The sequence below is a fragment of the Leucopleurus acutus genome (assembly GCF_964270905.1).
Source record: "Leucopleurus acutus genome assembly, chromosome: 17".
NCBI lineage: Eukaryota > Metazoa > Chordata > Mammalia > Artiodactyla > Delphinidae > Leucopleurus > Leucopleurus acutus.
Genome location: NC_139159.1, coordinates 42,134,112 through 42,147,863, shown reverse-complemented (window position 1 = coordinate 42,147,863; position 13,752 = coordinate 42,134,112). Strand labels below are relative to the sequence as shown.

At 38.8% G+C, this 13,752-nt stretch overlaps 1 protein-coding gene across 1 annotated transcript in view; it reads left to right on the top strand.

Annotated features, from left to right (window-relative positions):
- RAD54B (RAD54 homolog B) overlaps positions 1–13,752 on the top strand; it is a gene marked incomplete at both ends in the record, with an annotated part of 90,173 nt that overhangs the window by 14,985 nt on the left and 61,436 nt on the right. The gene's annotated exons all lie outside the window — the stretch shown is intronic.

The following is a 13,752-nucleotide window of genomic DNA, read 5'->3' as shown; positions in this document are numbered from 1 at the left end:
ATAATGGCTATGGTTCTTTTTGCATCTGTAAGAGATTAGTATTTTTCAGGTAATTAAAATTTATCGAGGATGTTCATGGATGTTTATTTGGCCTGTGAAAGGCACCATTAAGACTACATTTTTCTAAATAACATTTTATTTTTTGGTTGAATAAGGAGTGTCAGGGAGAGAGCCTCATTTGCTGGTCTATAGAATATAACTACTATTTTAAGATACCAGTGCAAATCAACAAAGTGCCTTAAACGCTTAACCCTTTTGAAGGAAGTTTTGGAGCTTTGTGATAATTAATACGTTTTACATATAAATGGGTTCATTTCTTGTTGGGCAGAAGGGACTTCTGATTTTTCCCAACTGGCCAGGATCTTTAGTACCATTTACATGCTCTCAAATTTGTAACAAGTGTCAGGATGAAGTTGAGAAGGGCTTTTGGTGGTATCAATTTAGGGAGATCCCTAGAGACAGCTCTGGGTATGGCAGTTTAGCTTCTGCCCTGTTTCACGGATTTGCTCTCTCTTTATTACTTTCCTCCTTACCTCCCTCCTTTTCTCTTTTCTTCCTTCCATCTTCGTTAGGTGAATATCCTATTTTCCCAGACTTTTTTCTCTACTGTCAAGCCTGTGATGGATAATGATCCATCTATGCCTGTTTCTTTTCTATCTTGGTAGCTGATCTCTTCACCAGGGAATGATATTTAGACTCTAGAATATAATACATTCCATGTTACTGATTTGGGGCTTTTTTTGCATTCTACTATAGTTTCTCATTCTGTTCCCTGTTAAATATGAGAAGGGAGTTAAGAGTTAAAATAAATTGAAGAGGGAGTTAATTTACTCAACCTTTAATCCCTTAATCCCTTCTCTTTTTTAGTACATTCACTGGACTGGGGAACCTGTGCCAACCTCCTGATACCCTCCTGGCTCTCATTTAGAAAGAGGTTAACTGGGGAAAAGAGCATTGTGAGAAACATCTTGCTTTCCATGGTGATTGCTGGAGAGGAATGTTGTATATAGAAAAGTATGGAGATGAAAGACCTGTATAATATATATTCACCTTTTGACATTCTTTCAATTCCAGGTCTAATCCACCTTGAAGTCAGGTCCAAGCCTGCATGTCCCAGTTAAAATATGTCCTCATTTCCGGTTACCTTTTTATTTTGAAAAATTTCCTACATATAGAGAGGTTGAAAGAATAATCCAGTTATCATCATAAATTCAATAGTTGTTAACATTCTGCCTCATTTGTCCCTCCCCACCCAGCCCCGCCCCGTGTATGCAATTTTTTTTTTTCTGGACCATTTGAAAATAAGTTGCAGATATCATGCCACTTCACCTCTAAATACTTCAGCATGTATATCTTAAAATAAATGTTTTCTCCTATATAACCACATTATTACACCAAACAAGATTAACAGTAATTCATAATATTTAATATCTAGTTCATCAGGAAAACCATTTTTACTTAAGCTAGTTTAAGTTTGGTTTCTTAACAACCGAAAGAGCCCTAATAAGTACATTTTCACTCTATTGAATTTTACTGCGCACTTCAAGTCTCATCAAGTCTGTTGAGGTCATACTGGATTAGGGTGGACCCTAAATCTGTTGCAGGAAGGGGGACCGCTTCCAAGGGCCCGAGAGTGGGCTTTTGTCTAACACTTGGAAATGAAATGTCCGAGGAGACACACGTGCTGACAAAGCAAGAGACTTTAGTGGGAAGGAGCACCCGCGTGGAGAGCAGGAGGGAAAGGGAACCCAGGAGGGACTGCTGTGCCACGTGGCTCACAGTCCCGGGTTTTATGGTGATGGGATTAGTTTCTGGGTTAGTCTCTGGCCAATCATTCTGACTCAGGGTCCTTCCTGGTGGTGCACGCATGGCTCAGCCAAGAAGGAGTCCAGCGAGGAGGATTCTGGGAGGTTGGTAGGACATATGGGCTGGCGTCTCCTTTTGACTTCTGCTGAATTCTTCCGGTTGGTGGTGGCTTGTTAGTTCCATGTTCCTTACCAGGACCTCCTTTTGGAAAACAGCTCACGCAGATGGTTACTGTGGTGCCTGGCCAGGGTGGGCCGTTTTTGGTCAGTGGTTCCCCTAACAAATCCAATGCCTGGTTATGAGGAGAGAGACATAGAAATACAGAGGGAAAAAGGCCTTGTGACAGTGGAGACAGAGATCAGAGTAATCCAGCTGCAAGCCTAGGAGCACCAAGGATTGCTGGCAACCACCAGAAGCTAGAAAGGAGCACGGAATAATTCTCCCACAGATCCTTCAGAGAGAGCATGGCCCTGCTGACGTCTTGATTTTGAACTTCTGGTCTCCAGGTTGTGAGACAATAAATTCTGTTGTTTTATTTTATTTTTTTTTTGCGGTACGCGGGCCTCTCACTGTTGTGGCCTCTCCCGTCGCGGAGCACAGCCTCTGGACGTGCAGGCTCAGCGGCCATGGCTCACGGGCCCAGCCGCTCCGCGGCATGTGGGATCTTCCCGGACAGGGGCATGAACCCGCGTCCCCTGCATCGACAGGCGGACTCTCAACCACTGCACCACCAGGGAAGCCCAATTCTGTTGTTTTAAGTGTTTGTGGTACTTTGTTATAGCAGTCCTTGGAAATTAATAAAGGGAGCCCTAGACCTTCTGACCAGCTATACTTACATTCTTTAGAAAAACAAAGAAATTTTTTCATTCTTTCTGATTCCTTTTCATTGTGATGAAGTGTAAGATGAGACCATTAATTCTCCCTCAGGCTGTTCAGCTATACTCTTTATATTTTATCTATTTACCTGAGTCTCCTTCACTAAACTGGCATACAAAGGCAGGAACTTTCTCTTGTTCGGGTTTTAAGTCAAACAGTATGAATTCAAAAACATTTTATGACTGATGGAAGGGATCTTGAAAAACTTGTAGTTGAGTCCCTTGGGTAAGCCCTTTCTTTGGCTCTGAAGTACTTCAGATAAGTCAGGAAGTCAAGAAGAAGCTGCTGGAACATTATAGTTTGCAAGTATTGGTAATACTTAAAAGAGAATAGTTTCAGAAAGTGTTTGGAACAAAAGCCATATTGTAATGGATATGTGATGAGTGGAGACAGGCAAATGGAGGCAGTGAATGTAAATAAATAATGTAAGTAAATCAATAAAGAAATTTGGTTTTGAAGGGAAGGAGTGGTATCTTGAGGGATAGCAGGGAACCATAGAGGTTTTTTGGTTGTTGTTTTTAAAGGTAGTATGTTGTCGGTTGAGAGGAAAGAGGTATTGAAGAGGGGAAGATTAAAGGTATAAAAAGGGAGTGATAAAACCTCTGTGGGAGAGATAAGTGTTTTTCTAATGATTTTTAGGTCCCTGGAGATGTTTGGACATATTTTCAGGGGTTTATAAATTCTCAGAGAAGCTTAGAATTCTGTGTTTTCTTTTAAATAATATGAATAAAAGTATATAAGCCTATGTTGGATCTTTCGGTGGGCCACCATATAATTGAGTTTTTTTTTTAAGTGCTACTTGATTTTTTTTTTTTTTAAATAAATTTATTTATTTATTTTTGGCTGTGTTGGGTCTTTGTTGCTGCGCGCGGGCTTTCTTTAGTTGCGGTAAGCGGGGGCTACTCGTTGTGGTGTGCACGCTTCTCATTGTGGTTTCTCTTGTTGCCGAGCACGGGCTCTAGGCGTGCGGGCTTCAGTAGTTGTGGCACATGGGCTCAGTAGTTGTGGCTTGTGGGCTCGAGAGCGCAGGCTCAGTAGTTGTGGCACAAGGGCATAGCTGCTCTGCGGCACATGGGATCTTCGTGGACCAGGGCTTGAACCCGTGTCCCCTGCATTGGCAGGTGGATTGTTAACCACTGTGCCACCAGGCAAGCCCTATAATTGAGTATTATTATTTTTTGCGGTACGCGGGGCTCTTACTGTTGTGGCCTCTCCCGTTGCAGACCACAGGCTCCGGAAGCGCAGGCTCAGCGGCCATGGCTCATGGGCCCAGCCGCTCCACGGCATGTGGGATCTTCCCGGGCCAGGGCACGAACCCGTGTCCCCTGCATCGGCAGGCGGACTCTCAACCACTGCGCCACCAGGGAAGCCCTAATTGAGTATTATTACAAGATTTCATGTCAGCAGATGAGAACAGAGGTAGACAGAATGGGGTATACTCCTACCAAATGAGGTTTCGTATATTCAGATTAAGGACAGTCAAAGAATTGAGCCTTCATATGCTGTATTGGAGAAGAGGCTTGTTGGACACAAAAGGACTTGTATGTGCCAAATCTTTTGGTACCATACTTATATTGTGATTAGCAGTTTAATTTCAGTAAAATAACACTGTCATTAAATTAATGTGATTTTTGAATTTTATTGGTTTATAATTAATTTATAAATGTTTGATTTATCTTTGAAATCTTTTTTCAGTACATTTAGAACTCCTGCATTCTTTTTTTTTTTTTCTTTTTCTTTCTTTTTTTTTTTTGGCCCTGCCACATGGCTTGCGGGATCTCATAGTTCCGTGACCAAGGATTGAACCCAGGCCATGGCAGTGAAAGCCCGAAATCCTAACACTAAGCCACCAGGGAACTCCCCTACCTCATTCTTTTTAAAAACTACATAATATTCCATTGTGTGGATTTGCCAAATGTACCTAACCAGTGCCATATTAATGGATATTTAGGTTGCTTGGTATCTTTTCTTATTACAAACAAAGCTACAATGAATAGCTGTATATTATAATCATATGTGAGAATGTATTCATAGGATACCTTTGAGTATCAAAGGTCTCAAGGTATGTGCATTTACCTAAGTGTCCATTGACAGATGAATGGGTAAAGAAGATGTGGCACATATATACAATGGAATATTACTCAGCCATATAAAGAAACGAAGTTGAGTTATTTGTAGTGAGGTGGATGGACCTAGACTCTGTCATACAGAGTGAAGTAAGTCAGAAAGAGAAAAACAAATACTGTATGCTAACACGTATATATGGAATCTAAAAAAAAAAATGGTTCTGATGAACCTAGGGGTAGGGCAGGAATAAAGACGCAGATGTAGAGAATGGACTTGAGGACACAGGGAGAGGAAAGTGTAAGCTGGGATGAAGTGAAAGAGTAGCCTTGACATATATACACTACCAAATGTAAAATAGATAGCTAGTGGGAAGCAACTGCATAGCACAGGGAGATCAGCTCTATGCTTTGTGACCACCTAGAGGGGTGGGGTAGAGAGGGTGGGAGGGAGACGCAAGAGGGGGGGGATATGGGCATATATGTATACATATAGCGAATTCACTTTGTTATACAGCAGAAACTAACACAACATTGTAAACCAATTAAGATGTTAAAAAAAATAATATAAAAACAAAGTGTGAAGTCGTGATTTAAGCAGGATAAAATAGGCAAACAGGATAAGCACAATGGAAAGAAAGGAAACAATTTTTTAAATATCAGTTAATATGGTTTTGGTTCAAGTATTGTTAAAAATACTGGATTATAAAATTGAATTTTATTAGCATGTATATTTGGAAATTGCAGGCTTTAGGATTGACTGATGTAGCAGTTTAAAGGATGTCATTATGATCCCAATTTCTGTCTACTCCTGTCATCCACAAGATTGGCTTCATTCTTAGACTGGTTCTCCTCATGTTAAATGATAGATACCAGCAACCACTGGGACCACATACTTCCTTTTTCTCGTCAATCTGATGATATGTAGATGGTCCCTACTCATAATCGTTAAATAAGGTTTCTTAACTTTGTGCTGATATAGAGTTACTTTCCTGTGTCCAGAGGGATTCCTAACTTTAGACCTATGGTACCTCAGTGAAGAAGAAGCCTAAGTGGCTTCTGAGAATCATCAGATACACACTCTCCATCCCTTCCTTGGACGTGGGAGCTATCTCACCAAAATTTCCTTGCTGCTACCTGCAGGGGGAACACCCATGTTAACTATACTGAAAAATGATTAAGTGAAAAACGTTAAGTTAAAGATGAATAGCTTTAGCAACATTTTTAGTGTACAAAATTTAACAAAAGGCTAGTTCCCTTTAGCTTACAATGTTTTTACCCCAAAGATAAGACTTGGTCAAACTGAGTTCCTTAATAGGTGGCTGGGAGCTATTTAAAGAAAATGTATGTAAATTTAGATTGTATAGAGTAGGTCTGTGATTCACATAGCATGGCTGGATTAAGTTTTCATAATTTGACTCTGTGAGATAATAGAAAATGTCGTATTGGTCTCTACCCCCAGTTCCTGGCACAGAGGTCCTAAAACCCTTGTAATTTCCTCAGTGATAAGAGCTTTAGGAGCATCTTTTTTTCTTCTAATACTTGGTCTTTGACCTTAGTTCCTGACACAGAGTTCCTAAATCCCTTGGAATTTCCTGGGTGATAGAAATGTCTTTTGTTCTAATGAGGTGACTCTGGGTGGGCTCCTGGTTGAGGGCTGGTCACCAGAAAGACTAAGCCATGATTAGAAGCTTGGAATTTTCAGCTCCATTCCCATTCTCCAGAGAGGGGAGATGAGTTGGAAATGGAGTTGATGGTTGATCATGCCAATGTGATGAAACCTCTGTAAAAATCCCAAAAGTACGGGGTTTGGAGACCTTCCACATTGGTGAACATATGGAGGTGCTGAGAGAGTGGTGGTGCCCAGAGAGGGCATAGACACTCCGAGCCTTTTACCTGTGCCTTGCCTATGCATCTCTTCTGTCTGAATGTTCATCTTTTATCATATACTTTTTGTTTTTTAATTTAATTTATTTTTTTATACAGCAGGTTCTTATTAGTTATCTATTTTATACATATTAGTGTATATATGTCAATCCCAATCTCCCAATTTTATCATATACTTTTATAATTAACTCGTAAAAGTAAGTAAACTGTTTTCCTGAGTTTTGTGAGCTGCTCTAGCAAATTAATTGAACCTGAGGAGGGGGTCCTAGGAACCTCTGATTTATAGCCGATTGGTCAGAAGCACAGCTGACAACCTGGACTTGTGATTGGCATCTGAAGTGGTGTGGGAGCAGTCTTGTGGGACTGAGCCCTTAACCTGTGGGATGTGATGCTATCTCCAGATAGATGGTGTCAGAATTGAGTTGAATTGTAGAACACCCAGCTGGTGTCGGAGTGGTATGAAAGTAAAGGAGAAACATAGCAGGAGCACTGAGTTTTTCCTTCTTAGACTTCTTTCAGTTCTGTAAGGGTTTTCAAGATCCCTGTTAACCTAGGTTTTGATTGTCTTTTTTTGTCTGCACCATGTGGCTTGCAGGATCTTAGTTCCCTGACCAGGGAATTGAACCCAGTCCCGTGGCAGTGAAAGTGCTGAGTTCTAGCCACTGGACCGCCAGGGAATTCACGGTTTTGATTGTCTTGAGTGCTTAACATTACAGGGTATCATCACCAAAGCACAGTGCTGAAGTATGAGATATAAATGCTATAACTCAGAATGATTCTTAGGGTTTGGATTCACACTGGCTTTTAACCCTGTTTTTATGTGGCAGATTTTTAAAGTGTCATCTTCCTCACATATTGCAGTGTGATATATGCCTTCTCAGATTCTCTTGCCACTGTGTGCTTCCTAGACTGACTGCTTTACTGTACCGCACTGTGCTGCCTCACTTGAGCCACCACCTCACGGTGGCCGCCACCCCACCGCGCCGATGAACCACACTCTGAGAGGGTCTGGTGGATGACACACCACACCAGGGCTTGGGGGTAGCACCCTGTGCCCCTGTGGAGGCTGGATGACACAGGCTGAAAGTGCGGTAGAGTTTATTCCTAGTGGGGTGAGCTTGGCCACTGGGAAATGGGAGACAGGAGGGAACCTGCCTGATAAATTCCACATTTTCCTCCATGAACTACTCTGAGGAATGGTTTCTTTTTGTAGTCTATCAGGAGATGTTCCAAAGAGTACCAAGTGGATGCATTTGCCAAGTGACCTACTCTGTGTTTTCATAGCTTGTTGTAAAGACGTAGCCAGCACTTTTAAAAATAGTATTTATTTATTTACTTATATTTTGACCTCGTGGCCTTCCCGACCAGAGATCGAACCCATGCCCCCTACAGTGGAAGCACGGAGTCTTAACCTGGACTGCCAGAGAAGTCCCCCAGCCACCATTTCACATAGTTCCTTGCTTCAGTTTATTGTTTTTTCACTCTTGATACCCTGTATATGCAACGCCCAAGTAAAGCCTCAGCGTTCTAGTCATTGCTTCAGGCCCTTTTTGCCAGAGAACCTGGGCTAAGACAAAGATTAATAAGGCATAATATCCTTACCTTCGTGTTGTTTTTTTTTTTATCTCCTAAAATATAGATATAATCTCAGTAGTCATGGTGAGCTTTTTGCCTAACAAGTAGTTCATAGAAAAAAAAAATCACTCCTACCCACAGTTATTCCTTATTTATTAAATTTAATAGATCTAATTATCTAAATTCTATTTTAGAAATTTAGCTTTGTTCAAACTTCTCACATTTTTAATAGCTAAAGAGTTAAAATATATTAGCTGCTATTATTTTATTTTTAAGGATACTTTTTTGAACATATTAGAATTTTCAGACATTAAGAAAAGTTGATCATTTTACATTGACTACCCATATACCAACGACCTAGATTCCAGAAGTAAAATTTTACTGTATTTGCTTTATTGCATATCTATTCATCAGTCTATCTCACTTTTATTTTTTATTTATTTATTTATTTTAAAATATTTACTTATTTACCTTGGCTGCACCAGGTCTTAGTTGCGGCATGTGGGATCTTTAGTTGTGGCATGCGGGCTTCTTAGTTGCAGCATGCATGTGGGATCCAGTTCCCCGACCAGGAATCGAACCTGGGCCCCTTGGATTAGGAGCGCGGAGTCTTACCCACTGGACTACCAGGGAAGTCCCTATCTTACTTTTAAAAAATGAATTTTAAAGTTGCAGACATCAGTACATTTTCCTCAGAATACTTAATGCATTCATTAAGATTAATGTACCTAGGGGCTTCCCTCGTGGCACAGTGGTTGAGAGAGTCCGCCTGCCGATGCAGGGGGACACGGGTTCGTGCCCCGGTCCGGGAGGATTCCACATGCCGCGGAGCGGCTGGGCCTGTGAGCCATGGCTGCTGAGACTGCGCGTCTGGAGCCTGTGCTCCGCAACGGGAGAGGCCACAGCAGCGAGAGGCCCGCGTACCGCAAAAAAAAAAAAAAAGTCATTCAAATTAACAACAACCAAACTTTAGTTACTCCCTATGGCTTATATAGCAAATAATAAGACCTTTACCAGATTCATTGATTAGCTCTAGTAGTTTTCTGGTAGCATCTTTAGGATTCTCTATGTATAGTATCATGTCATCTACAAAGAGTGACAGCTTTACTTCTTCTTTTCCGATTTGGATTCCTTTTATTTCCTTTTCTTCTCTGATTGCTGTGGCTAAAACTTCCAAAACTATGTTGAATAAGAGTGGTGAGAGTGGGCAACCTTGTCTTGTTCCTGATCTTAGTGGAAATGCTTTCAGTTTTTCACCATTGAGGACGATGTTGGCTGTGGGTTTGTCATATATGGCCTGTATTATGTTGAGGAAAGTTCCCTCTATGCCTACTTTCTGCAGGGTTTTTATCATAAATGGGTGTTGAATTTTGTCAAAAGCTTTCTCTGCATCTATTGAGATGATCATATGGTTTTTCTCCTTCAATTTGTTAATATGGTGTATCTAAATTACTACAGGTAATTATCTACAGGTAAATTATCTAAAATACTACAGGTAAAGCTAGGCTCTTATATATTTTACCTGTAGAAATTGGTATTATTTTTTGCGATAATAATAATTATCGCCCCAGGGAAGCCCCTAGAAATTGGTATTATTGATGTGGATGGTGTGTTTCAAATAAATGATACCATACAGTATACATATATCTACCTACAACTTGATTTTTTCATTTACTAATGTCAAAGATAAACAAAGCCAGACATTAGTTAAAGCAGTGGAAGCAGATTTTATTCATTAACTCCTGACAGTGGGGTAAAGACCTGAGCTCCATTCTGATTTGTGCAGCTTTTGAAGGGAGGATGAGGGAGTCAAAGAGGGAGCCCAAGTAGAGTCAGGGAAGTGAAAAATTACAAAAGGTAGTCTGTGTAAATGAGATTAGGGCAGCTCTGTCTGCTAGCTAGCAGTTATCCAAGTTAGGATTCTACCTTCTCAGTAAGACTGGGAGGCCTTGGCTCTGTTCTTCCTGATAATTACATTTCAAAGGAATGACTTTCAGGTCCTTGAGAAAGATACTCCTGAGTTGTGGGAGATTTAGTAAATGCCCTACCAAAGGGAGGTCAGGGGCCTAGGGTCAGGTGTTAGCTAGAACAAACAGTAAATTCTTTTGATAGCTCTGAGCTTTTCCAGAATGGAGCTCACAAGGAGGCTAGGTTGGGGCCTTTAGGCTGCTAGAGGCCATCCTAGGGTTGGTCAAGTCTCTTAGTGCAGGGGTTTGGATGGAGTTGTTCCATGCTGAGAGTACTTTGCAGCTCTGACTAGTATGCTTTGGAGACTTGTTTTCATTTTAGAACATATAGATGAACCTATTCTTTTAATTGCTGCAGGATATACCATGGTATGAATATAACATGATTTATTTAGGAGTTTTATTAAAAACAGTCCTGCAGAGAACATCCTTGTACATGTGGTCTTATGAACTTATGCAAATATTTCTCAGTTGTCAGATCATAATGTGTTTATATTATATTTTAATATGGTTTGCTAATTGCCTTCTGAAGTGGCTCTGCCATCATTACTGTATGAGAGAATTTATTCCCCCAAATTCCTTAACACATGCTATTAAACTTTTTAACTTTTGCCAGTTGAATGGGTAAAAACAACTATGGTCTTTTACTTTCCATCTCCCTGATTACTTGTTGAGCTCTTTATATATTGGACGTTTATATTTTATTCTTTAAATTCTGTTTGTATTCTATATTTGTTTTTCTGTTGCATTGTTTTTCTTAGTTTGTAAGAATTATTTATAATTTAATTTTGATTATCTAAGTAATATGAATATATTTTTATAAATTTCATAATAATACAGTTAAGTTAAAGGTTCTTAACTGTCCCTGTCAATCTTAGTCTCCTTCCAGTAATAGCTGCTGTCATTAGTTTGGTGCCTATCCTTCTATACCAAAGCTGTCCAATAGAAATATAATATAAATCATATATAAATATTAAAAAATTTCCTAGTAACCATGTTACAAAAGTAAAAAGAAGCAGGTGAAATTAATTTAATTATACATTTTAATTAACTCAATATGTATATCATCTCAACATGTGATTAAAAGTTATTAATTATTATTATTCATATTAAGTCTTTGAAAGCTGGTGTATATTATACATTTACGGCATATCTCAATTTGAATGCTGTATTTTTATTTTGAATTCTTGATTAGTATTTAGATTTCATAATATTTATGAAATAAATAAGTTCTAAACATACATAAAAGTTGTCCATTAGCTGAATTGAGTTTTAAAAAATTTCTGTTTATATTTGTATCTACATCAACAAAACTAGTTCATCTTTTTTAGAAGAATTGATATGACTTGGAAACAAAAGCATGTCAGTTTCAAAAAAAAAGTCTGTCCATATTTACTAATTTACTAATTCTTGTGTCAACTCAGTATTATTAACATTGAATTCAAAAGAGCAATGTATAAATTTAAAAGCAGCTCTAAATTTATCAATATCAACAAAGTGTTTTTCAAATTCTTCTTGTAGTTTTTTCATGCAATTTACATAAAACTTAATTATAATTAAAATTTTCTGTCGATTCATGTTAGAGGGATGTATACGGTTAGTTACTGAGTTGTATGTTTATGGAAATTTTTACATTAAACATATATTCTTCTACCTATCTAACCAGGTCACAAATATGCCTTTCTTTTCCTTGGATTTTCAAATTTAGCTCACTCATATACAGTGTGATATTGATGAGAAAACGTAAATCACATTGCCATTGTTTTGTCTTTGATTATTGAATGTTTAGCAAGTATTCTTTTTGTTTTAAAAAAAATCTTGAGTTGGAGTTAACAGTACAATAATTATAAACAATAATAATTATAAATTTTATAGACAGTACAATAATTTATAAAACTCTCCATGACTCAACCAATGAGCACTGGCAAAGAACAAAAAAAATCATTAGTGTTCTTTTTTTTTTTTTTTTGCGGTACGTGGGCCCCTCACCGCCGCGGCCTCTCCCATTGCGGAGCACAGGCTCTGGACCCGCAGGCCCAGCGGCCACGGCTCACGGGCCCAGCCGCAGCATGTGGGATCCTCCCGGACCCGGGCACGAACCCGCGTCCCCTGCACCGGCAGGCGGACTCCCAACCACTGTGCCACCAGGGAAGCCCTATTTTTTTCTTTTTTAACCAGTTCCATAAACTGGTATTTGCATATGTATTCCAAATGGTTTTAACAACTATATTCTTGACATTTAAAAAAAAAATAATTTATTTTTTGTCTGTGTTGGGTCTTCGTTTCTGTGCAAGGGCTTTCTCTAGTTGCGGCAAGCGGGGGCCACTCTTCATTGCGGTGTGCGGGCCTCTCACTGTTGCGGCCTCTCGTTGCGGAGCATGTGCAGGCTCAGTAGTTGTGGCTCACGGGCCTAGTTGCTCCGTGGCATGTGGGATCTTCCCAGACCAGGGCTCGACCCGTGTGCCCTGCATCGGCAGGCAGATTCTCAACCACTGCGCCACCAGGGAAGCCCCTATTCTTGACACTTTTCATAGAGTCTGCTCTAGAAAGTTGAGCACAATATTTTCATAATGTGTGTGGAACAGAGTAATAAATGAAATATTAATTTCTTGTTTTAAAATTTCAATAAATCCAGATTTTAAACTTAACCTAACAGAGCATCATCTATTGCAGTAGAACTATTATTTTTCCATGTCTAGCTAAAATTCTTTGACAGATATAGATTAAAAAATACCTGAGTTATGAGTTCATATATCTATTTGGTCATGAATTGATAACATTCCTTTGTAAATTTTGAAGTCCTTTGAGGTAAAATGTGACCCATGTGTTAATAGGGCAGTATCTCTTTTATTGTATAACTTTTATTATATAACTTTTATTGTATAACTCATTTAAATCTAAAGAGAAGTACTTGCAATTGAAAAAATATTGAATCAATTGATGTTTGATATGTTAGGTCTTGTATTCTACAGGCAATTATTGGCTGCTTAATTGAAGCTCTTTCGTTTTTAAAATATCGTTTAAAATCTTTTCCCCATAATTTTCTGACAAAATTTCCATAACTGAAATAGTATATATGTATTTTTACCATCTGTTTACTAACAATGGTTTTCTTTTTTTGTGTGTGCAAGAAACCAAACCATTTTATAGCTGGCCAAAGTTACAAGGTCAGACGTTGTTACATATTATTTAAAAATATTTCTGGATATTTAATTCTGATTTGAGGTGCCTAAACTTCATCAGTTCTTGTTTGTTGAGAGGAAACTGCTTGTCAGATTTACTATGTGTCTGTTGACAGTGTCTCTTAACGTTGTCTAGTTTATTTTCTTTACCTTTTTAAAATGCATTAAACAGCTTATTCCTGTTGTTCTGCTTTAGCAAATTGCATTTGGTATTCAGTATGAAATATGTAATATGCTTTAGTTCGGTCTCTCATTTTTTTCTTTATTATTCCAGTAAGAGTACTAGCTTCTGCATCTGCACTTGATTCTGCATCAGTAGTATACTTTTTTATATTAAAAAGTTTGCCCATTATTTTTTTTGCTAGAAAAATAATTTAATTATAATTAATACAGAAT